We start from the raw sequence: 10000 nt of genomic DNA on the forward strand, positions 1-10000 counted from the left end.
TTATTATTATTATTATTATTATTATAATAATTAATTATTATTGTGTATGTATGTATATATATATATATATATATATATAGTATATATATATATATATGTGTGTGTGTGTGTGTGTGTGTGTGTGTGTGTGTGTGTGTGTGTGTGTGTGTGTGTGTGTGTGTGTGTGTGTGTATGTATATATACATATAAATATAAATATAAATATACATATACATATATATATAAATATACATATAAATATAAATATAAATATATATAAATTTATGAACTGTGGGTTTCGAATGCAGAAAAAAAGTCGATATTATGCCAGGTTTTGCACACGTGCTAAGGGTCAAGTCGTCGCAGCCAATAGGAAACCTCAAGCAATCATTTAGTTTCCAAGGAAGAACCGGTATCAACCAGCTCTGTTTTATGTGTAAGAGCTCTTATGCAACTCACTTTCTCCAATTTCATGATGTGGTCATCTCAAATTACGATAATGGAAGTCGTGTAGCGTTGTTATACTCGTACCTCGGGTTTCAAAAAGCTTTTGATACTGTCCCGCATGAAAGACTACTAGTTACACTCACTTCTATTGACATTAGAGGAAAATTATCAGTGTTGCTGTTGTCGAGTTGCCCACGGCGTCAGTGGATTGCTCCTCACGGGCTCTCGATGTATTGTGTTGCAAGATGATTGAAGGGAATATTCAATCCTTTAGATGTCTAGCGTGCACACGCGCGCGCGCACGCATTTGGTGTTGGATTGAACGCCCGACGTCTTCAGAGAACTCCCAAGGGACCTCCTATTGTGTCGGACCTGACATTGGTCAAAGGGGCCAAGCGCTTCTGACCTCACATCGGACATCTGGGTCGAGCGGCCGGGACATCTGCGTCCAACAATGCCAAACTCCAAGATCAGCATACGTCAAAATTATATTTCTTTTATGCATTCCCTTTGTAAATATCGACCCATGCATGAATAATGAGTGTCCATACTCATTCCATGCATTGCACATTGTAGCAATAAGATTGTACATTGTAGAAATAGGAGAAAATATATTGTTGTAGCTAGTGATGTGGCCACAGCTACCTTGTGCTGCCTATGAATATAACCATTTGGCAACTCCCTGAGTGTCCTTCCCATGTTCCTAGCTTGTCTTCTACTTTATGTATATATATATCCACCTATGTCTTTGTAACTGTGTATTCCTTGATAATGTCTTAAATAGACGAAAACGTTCGGACTAAGCTTCTTATTTCCCAGTGTAGGGATGACATGTGTGCTGATGATATTGTAGAAGAGGGAAATATGACGCAGGAGTGTGGTAAATTCCTTTGTTAAGAGAGCACTTACACATTCTTCAACTTGGACTACCACCCATGCTGAATTACAGAGAGTCTCACAACTACTTGCCAATAACGGTTACTCAAAACAATTAATTGATGAGACAATAAAGCGACATCTAGACAGTTTCATGACACAAGCCCCCTCTACAACAGAAAAACCTGGTCATATTTCCCTCTTCTACAAGAACTTCATGTCTTCCGCATATAAAGAAGACGAAAAGGCTTTAAGAAAGATCATCAGCACACATGTCATCCCTACAGACCCCCACGCCATCCTGAAGCTCATCATTTTTTACAAAACAAAAAGAACATCAAGCCTCATCATGAAAAATAGTTGCCTCCCACAGACAAGGCCTTTACAAGAGGTGAATCTTGTATACCAATTTCATTGCAACTTTGGTGACTGCAGTCGCCTCAATTCACGGTATATAGGTTCAACCACTACCACCTTGTCAAAAAGGATGACGGCACATTTGCAGGATGGGGCCATACTCCGTCACACCAGTAATACACATGGACACTCCCTCACCAGGCAACAACTTAAAATACAAACAACAATACTATATCGAGAACAAGACAGAAGGAGATTAAGGATGGCTGAATAAATTTTTATTCGTCTGGATCAACCCTCCATCAGTATCCAGCTACAGCCTGTAGTATCACTCCCATCAATGAGGAAACCCTACCAGCAACCTACAGGGAACCCGTCGGCGCTCCGTGGGTAGCTACGTCGACTTCCTGTCCCAGGGTTTCTTCGCGGGTACGACATCTCCCCCGCCACACCTCATATAACTTCCTGTCCCAGTGTTTCTTCGCGGGTACAAAATCTCCCCCACCACACCTCATATGTCATTCCTGTTTATCATTGTGTATATTGTAACTCCTGAAGATGACCTCTGATTGGGTCGAAAGACGTCTAGAGTAAACAACATGTACCTTGGAGATTCTATCAATACCCTGACCTCCAACATCCGCTTTCTCATATATATATATATATATATATATATATATACGGTATATATATATATGTATATATATATATGTATATACATATATGTATATACATACACACACACACACACACACACACACACACACACATATATATATATATATATATTGATAAGTATTTTGTATATATATATCCAAATATATATATATATATATATGATTACAAAGGCGGAGCATGCCGACAGGAGACCTTTTGATCCATATCTAGGTCGGATGCGAAAAAAAAATCATATTAATAATAAAATAATAAATAAAAACTATAATAATGTAAATAACAAATAAAATACATGAATAAATGCATAGGTATAGTTAAATAATAAACAAACAGGTAAATAGTAAATAATAATAAATTGACATATAACTAATAATAAATGAAAATCAGACAGACAAATTATAACAAAACAAATATATATATGTGTGTGTGTGTGTGTGTGTGTGTGTGTGTGTGTGTGTGTGTGTATGTAATTAGTCCTTCCACACTTGATTCCCCTCCGCCCTTTCCTGCTAATTCCCTTAAGTCTCTCCTTGACCACCTCTGTGATTCCACTTCTCAGGCGCCACGTCGACCTAAGGAAGAGAGGCCTTGGTTGTCGAGAATGAATCTCAAATTCCTTCCACATTTACAATTTGTTGTTATAGTCTCCGAGTCTCAATGATTCGGTTTAATGTCGCGAACTCTCCTAATCAGGAGGCTAGGACGGTGCCCCTTACATAGGACTTTGTAACGTGGAATCTAATTTACCATGCCCTTGGTCCAACTCGCTGGTGGCAAAATTCGAACTGCTATCACCTCGCCTTCCGCCTCAAGTAGCGACGCTCTAGCCCCCTCGCTCAGCAGAGGCGAGCGGCAAAAGTGATACAAAACGGTTGGGAAAAAAGTTAATGAAAATTCTCCTTTTATAAAGCTATGAGGTAGAGGGTACTTGAAAACAATTGTGTCTCCAAAATTTCATATAAAAAATGTAAGAGCAGATTTTATTTTTATTTTTTTATACTGAAAATTAATTGGACGTCCTAATAAGGACGTATTTGTATTTATTTTGACTGTCAATAGGCGATTTTATTCATATATAAAAGTATCATCTAATTCAGCGTATTTCAGCTATAACCGAACCCATCACCCCTAGTTAACAGGATTTGGTAGTCCATCACCCTAACATCTGGGTACAAAGACTACAGTTTTTACATTATAACAAGGAACAGCATTTCGAAGCACCCTCGCTGACACAGTACTAGTTTAGTAGCCGCTAGGGATACTTGCAAGTTAACTTACCCGGCAAGTAAGTGTTGACACTAAGATAGATTTGAGGCAAGTTAACTTTCCGTTGACATTGGGCAAGTATAGGGGTAGTCTCGTGGTCGCTAGCATCAACGACTACTAAACTAGCCCCGCGTCAACGAAGCTTTGAGGAACTTAGTGAGGGGCTTAATCCTGCCTTCGTCTAACCCTGTATCAGCCTGCACGACTTTTATTAGTTCGTGTCTGTTTGCCAGACGATTTTAGTCAGTTAAGCTTCTGCCAGGTCGTAGGGAAGTAGTGCAGCTGGGAAACGAGTCCAGCCCATTAGAGGGGAGTAATGCAATAAGACACATTAGTCATCATAAAACAATAACACACTTTAAGAGGTGCTCTCTCTCTCTCCCTCTCTCTCCATCCCGCCCTCTCTCTTTATTCTCTCTCTCTCTCTCTCTCTCTCTCTCTCTCTCTCTCTCTCTCTCTCTCTCTCTCTCTCTCTCTCTCTCTCTCTCTCTCTCTCTCTCTCTCTGATGATGTGTTATTGTTTTATGAATAAAGATGACTGCCAACAGCAGAGCTTATCACAATTAACACCATTAAGAGCTGCTCAATTACACATGTTAACTGTATGCTCTAATGCTCTTTTTTCACCTCCAGCCTCGCTGTAGACACAGAAGTTTCCTTTTCTCATGCTCTCCCAATGTAAACTTGGGAATACTTTCTGTATGTGTTTGCGATGTGTCAACATGGTTTTGTGTACTTACAGATTATGACTCAGTTCTCATTTAGTCTCCTTTGAATGAGTATAATGATGTTAGTTTATGCACCCAAGCGTGTGTGTGTGTGCGTGTGTATATATATATATATATATATATATATATATATATATTTATATATATATATATATATATATATATATACATACATATATAAAGGATTACAAAGCAGGAGTAAGCCGACAGGAGACCTTTTGGTCCATAGCTAGGTTGGATACGAAAAAATATAATAATGATAAGTAAATAAATAAATAAATAAAAAATATAATATTATAAATAATAATGAATAAAATAAGTAAATAAATTGATAGGTAAAGTTAAATAATAAACAAACAGGTAAATAGTAAATAATAATAAATTGACAGATACATGATAATCAATCAAATAATGATAAAAAAACGGACAAATAATAACAAACAAATAAACAAATAATATAAAACAAATGGCAGGCATTACAGCATCTTGCTTAGGTATTTATCTAAACGAATGTTAAAGCTTCGAACTGAACTACATCCCACTGCCCCTGCAGGAAGTTTATTCCATTCATTATCTACACGGCTGGCGAAGTTGTTTCTACCCACTTCCAAATTAATTCTATTTCCTGAGAGCTTGAGACCATTATTTCTTGTTGGAATCTCATTCAGTGAGAACATTTTGTCACTTTTGATGTCATTTCTCTTTAGAATCTTAAAGACCTGTATCAAGTCACCTCTGAGTCTACGCTTTATTAGGAAAAACAGATTCATATGCTTTAGTCAATTTTCGTATGATTTATTTTTGATATTTGGAAACAGTTTTGTGGCTTGCCGTTATACTTCTTCCAATCTGTGAATGTCTCTAGTGAGATTTGGTGACCATACGGAAACAGCATATTCCAAATGTGGACGAACTAACAATTTATATAGCTTATTAATGAGAGATGGACTTTTGAAGTCAAAAGATCGCGCAATCAGTCCTAGAATCTTGTTTGCTTTCTCATAGGCTGAAATACACTGCTTAGATAATATGTGATCGTTACTGATAATTACTCCGAGATCCTTTCCACTATCCACTTTGTTAACGAATTTCCAAATAACTTGTAATCCTACTTACTGTTATTTCTACTTATGTACATAACCTTGCATTTACTTGTGTTAAATTTCATTAGCCACTTTTCAGACCAGTCCTGTAGTTAATCTAAATATTCCTGAATATCTAATTGGTTTAAGTGATCATTTCCATTTCGCACAGTGTATATATATATATATATATATATACATATATATATATATATATATATATACATATATACATATATATATATATATATGTGTGTGTGTGTGTGTGTGTGTGTGTGTGTGTGTGTGTGTGTGTGTGTGTGTGTGTGTGTGTGTGTGTGTGTGTGTGTGTGTGTGTGTGTGTGTGTGTGTATTTATTTATCTAGTTTATTTACCTAGTTGTAATATACGGGAGGGGAGCTATGCTCGTGGTGACCCGTCTTTGTATCTCTCTGCATCAAGTTTTATCTTAAAATCTTGTATAGTGTTAGCACATACTGTTTTGTTGTCTAATTTGTTCCATGTATTTATCGCTCTGTGTGGGAAACTGTTCCTTTTCAAGTTTTTTCTATAACTATCCTTTTTCAATTTTTTTCCGTGTCCTCTTGTTTTACCGTTTCCCTACACTAATAGGTCGTTCCTGTCTAAAACTTCCATTCCTTTCATTATTCTGTAGATAGTTAGCAAATCTCCTCTTTCTCTTCCTTGTTACAGAGTTGGTAGGTTCAATTTGGATGGTCTTTGCTCATATGTTAGTTCGGCGTGTGTGTGTGTGTGTGTGTGTGTGTGTGTGTGTGTGTGTGTGTGTGTGTGTGTGTGTGTGTGTGTGTGCGTGTGTGTGTGTGTGTGTGTGTGTGTGTGTGTGTGTGTGTGTGTGTGTGTGTGTGCGTGCGTGTGTGTGCGTTAGCTTTAGTGCATTCTTTCGTTTTCGTGTCCATTTGTACGTGACAGTTCGAATCTCCGTTTAGACATGATTTCTATAATCATGCGAATGTGCTGCTAACAGCAGGTAACGCTTTAGAGGTGTGTATTAATGAATAGCCTCCACAAGCACTGCCTGTCACGATGCTGTAACATAACAAGATGCTTTTCTTTATTTTCTATTAGTATTATTATCATTAGTATTATTATCATTATTATTATTATTATTATTATTATTATTATTATTATTATTATTATTATTATTATTATTATTATTATTATTATTATTATTATTATTATTATTATTATTATTATTATCATTATTATTATTATTATTGTTATTGTTATTATTGATACTGTTATTATCATTATTATTAAAATTATTATTATTATCATTATTATTATTATTATTATTATTATTATTATTATTATTATTATTATTATTATTATCATTATTATTATTATTATCATTCTTCTTCTTCTTCTTCTTCTTTTTCTTCTTCTTCCTCTTCTTCTTCATCATCATCATCTTCTTGCTGTGATTAAGGACATCTCGTCGACAAAGGCGCAGTCAGTCGAGGTCATTCTTTCTCTTTCGTTGATATTTGCAATTTCTCATTTGATGACTTTGATGAACATAACCTTGGGCGGGGAGGTGGGCGGTAATTGGAACACCGTAATCATCTGGATTATTGTTATCCAAGATTTTTTTTGTTTATCCAGCTGCCCGATTTATTAACCAACTCACATTTGTCATGCAGCAACGTGATGGCCCAGACAAATAATTTAGCTTATCGATTTTTCATCGGATAATAGCTGGCCGAACGAATTAAAGCGTCGCTTCTTGCGGCGGAGGTCGAAGTGACGTCAGTTCGAACCCTACTGCCAGCGAGTTGGACCAAGGACATATTGAATAAAATTCCACGCTACAAAGTCCTCCTAACCTCCTGATAGGGAAAGTTTGCGACGTTAATTCGAATCATCAGTCGTCATATTTTTATGGCAATTTGGGCCAACCAGTCACTGGAACAAAGGCTGAAACGAGGTGTAATCACAGGCTTAGTCCGAATGATAATAAAGAAATCTATGAAATCCAGCTTTATTTTTCCATTAATGCCAGGTTCTTATTACACAGTTCACTTACTTTGAGGTTATTTTTATTCTATAGTATTTGTGGATAATTCATTTGTTTATTTTTTCATTTATTTATAGTGGTGGTGCTCTAAAACGGGTGATAGTTTAGGTAGTAGTTTAGGTCGTTCCTTTTGTATGGCCTGGCTGGCCTAAAGATATCGTATTTGCTTCATAATAAGCAGTCGCTAAGGCAAAGGTTCGAGTCCTTACGGTGGAGCTTATTTCCATGTATATATATATATATATATACATATACATATATATAATATATATATACATATAATACATATATATACATATATATACAAATATATATATACATATATACATATATATACATATATATATACATATACATATATATATATACATATATATATCATTGAATGAAATGGCAAGCTTGCTGTGACAAAGCTTTTTGTCAATCTTCTCTCTCACAACAAGCTTGCCATTTCATTCAATGAAATATGCTTGAGAGAGAATCTCCTGCCCATTTATACGAAGAATATATATATATATAATTATTTTTAGAATGCTTGACTCATGTTGCACTATCCGCTTCAAAGCAAACTGCAGGTTCTGGAACATCAAAGACAAAACCGTGTCAGTAAGTCACCCAAAGCATAATAATGAAATATTAAAATTAGAACATAAATGGTAAGGTTAATTTGAAAACAAAAATAAAAGATTATCCACTTGTTGCATCTTTGGTTAGAAATATCAAACGAGTAAAACAATCCACTCTGTGAGTGGTGCAGACTTCCCACGTTAAATTTGTCCCGATTTTAGTTCACGCCATGAAGCAAGTTCATATAACTGTAACAGAGACACAAAGGCCGGGTATTCTTGTTCAGCATAAACACTTGAGGCAGACTTATTGATAATTCTACGTTCATGGCATTCAGAGGATGTAAGCGATAGGACAAAACCAAACGCCACGCTCCATATGTATTACAACCACTAATGATGCTAAGAGACCTTTCCATACATAACGCTGATGAATGCAAAAGAAAAAGATTAATTTTCAAATAAAAAATCACCCAAACAGGTACATGAAACAAGCAAACGGAACAATCAATCGACAGACATTATGATACATTGCATAACTATTTACCCAACCAAAGCTCAAAACATATCACATTCCATCGAATATTCTGGAAGTTTTGATATATTTGTAGATGATGTTTATTGTCTCCATGGGATATGCATTGGTGTTCGCAACCTATTAAGTAATGGTAGGTTGAATGGAGTGGGTTCAACATAGGAGACTTGCATCTATATAAGATATCCAGGTGCGTGAAAGCAGCTCTATCTCAAGAAAATGGCAGTAGGGAGGTGGGTTTTTTTTTATCAATGGGAATGGATTGTATTTGAGATGCTTTGGCGTCGAAGCTATAGAACAAAAACTGGAGGCTCATTATCTATTCTTTTAATAGTTTCTTCCCCCAGGTAGTCTGAGACAGGTTGGCTATGACTTGAGGAGACCATAATACAAAAACAAAAGGCAATAGAACAGCATATATGTCTCAGTACAAGGTGAAATTCGATATACGAGTATTCTTTTCCTCCTATAGCTGGACCTCTCCCGCCGAGAGTATTTTCCACATAACCAAAATAATATGATTTCTTCCCATATCCTATTCCCTCCCTCCTTCGCCCCCCTTCCCTCCTCTTTCCTCACATCCCCCCCCCCTCCTTCCTCGTACTTGTTATCCCCATCCTCATAACTCCCTTAATGGTCTCTGAACAGACCAGAGATAGGGTCCAGCTTCCAGGAAACCAACCTGAAAGGTTTTCTTGTTTTTTTGACGAGTCTGTCCAATAAAGCTCCTCTTTCTCTCCATTGTCCATGAGATCATTCCCAGTCGATCCCTGATCTTCTCCCAATCACGTCATAAACGATGTGGTTGGGGGAGACCCTTTACTCTAAGCTTACCAACTTTATTCGTAAGCTCACCACCAACCCAACTCCCACGCTGATATGTTTATCGCACCGACCATGCATGTTTCATGGGCATTGTCTCATGGACATCAGGTACCTGTTTGAAGATCCATAACTAGACCAATAACCTAGGTTTTAAACTCAAAACAGGCAGTTATCATAAATTCTCCAGTCTTCAAGGACAGCCTTCTTTTTTTCTTTCTTTTCTTTTTTTAGGTGAAAGGAGTGAACATGAGGGGGCGACCTAGGATGAGATGGATGGATGGGGTAAAAGGGACATTGGGAAAGGGGGGAATGTCTGTTGAGGAACGACGGGAGAGGACAGAAGATAGGGATGATTGGAGAAGGGTTGTGTATGGATGATGCTGTGATGCATGAGGGAGAGTGGGCTGGAGGATGGGGGGATTAGGGAGTATTTATGAGAAATGATTTGACGCAGCCCGAAAGGATTTCTACCCGTCTTCTCCTTTTCTGCATGAGGGGACGGAGAGGGGGGTCACCGAATTAATGAAGCGGCCTTGCTTTGGATGTGCTTTGTCTTGCGACACCACTGACCCTGGGCAGTAGACAAGATGCAGGGATGACCCGTCATCCAGGAGGTGTCAAGAAAAGAG

General features: G+C 37.1%; 1 protein-coding gene across 5 annotated transcripts in view; it reads left to right on the forward strand.

The window, feature by feature from the left end:
• The window catches only part of LOC143021080 (adenylate cyclase type 6-like), a 733530-nt gene that overhangs the window by 576602 nt on the left and 146928 nt on the right, over positions 1 to 10000 (forward strand). The window lies entirely within an intron of this gene.

This window comes from Oratosquilla oratoria, chromosome 41 (assembly GCF_046742065.1).
Source record: "Oratosquilla oratoria isolate Oo_2021 chromosome 41, ASM4674206v1, whole genome shotgun sequence".
Classification (NCBI taxonomy): Eukaryota; Metazoa; Arthropoda; class Malacostraca; order Stomatopoda; family Squillidae; genus Oratosquilla; species Oratosquilla oratoria.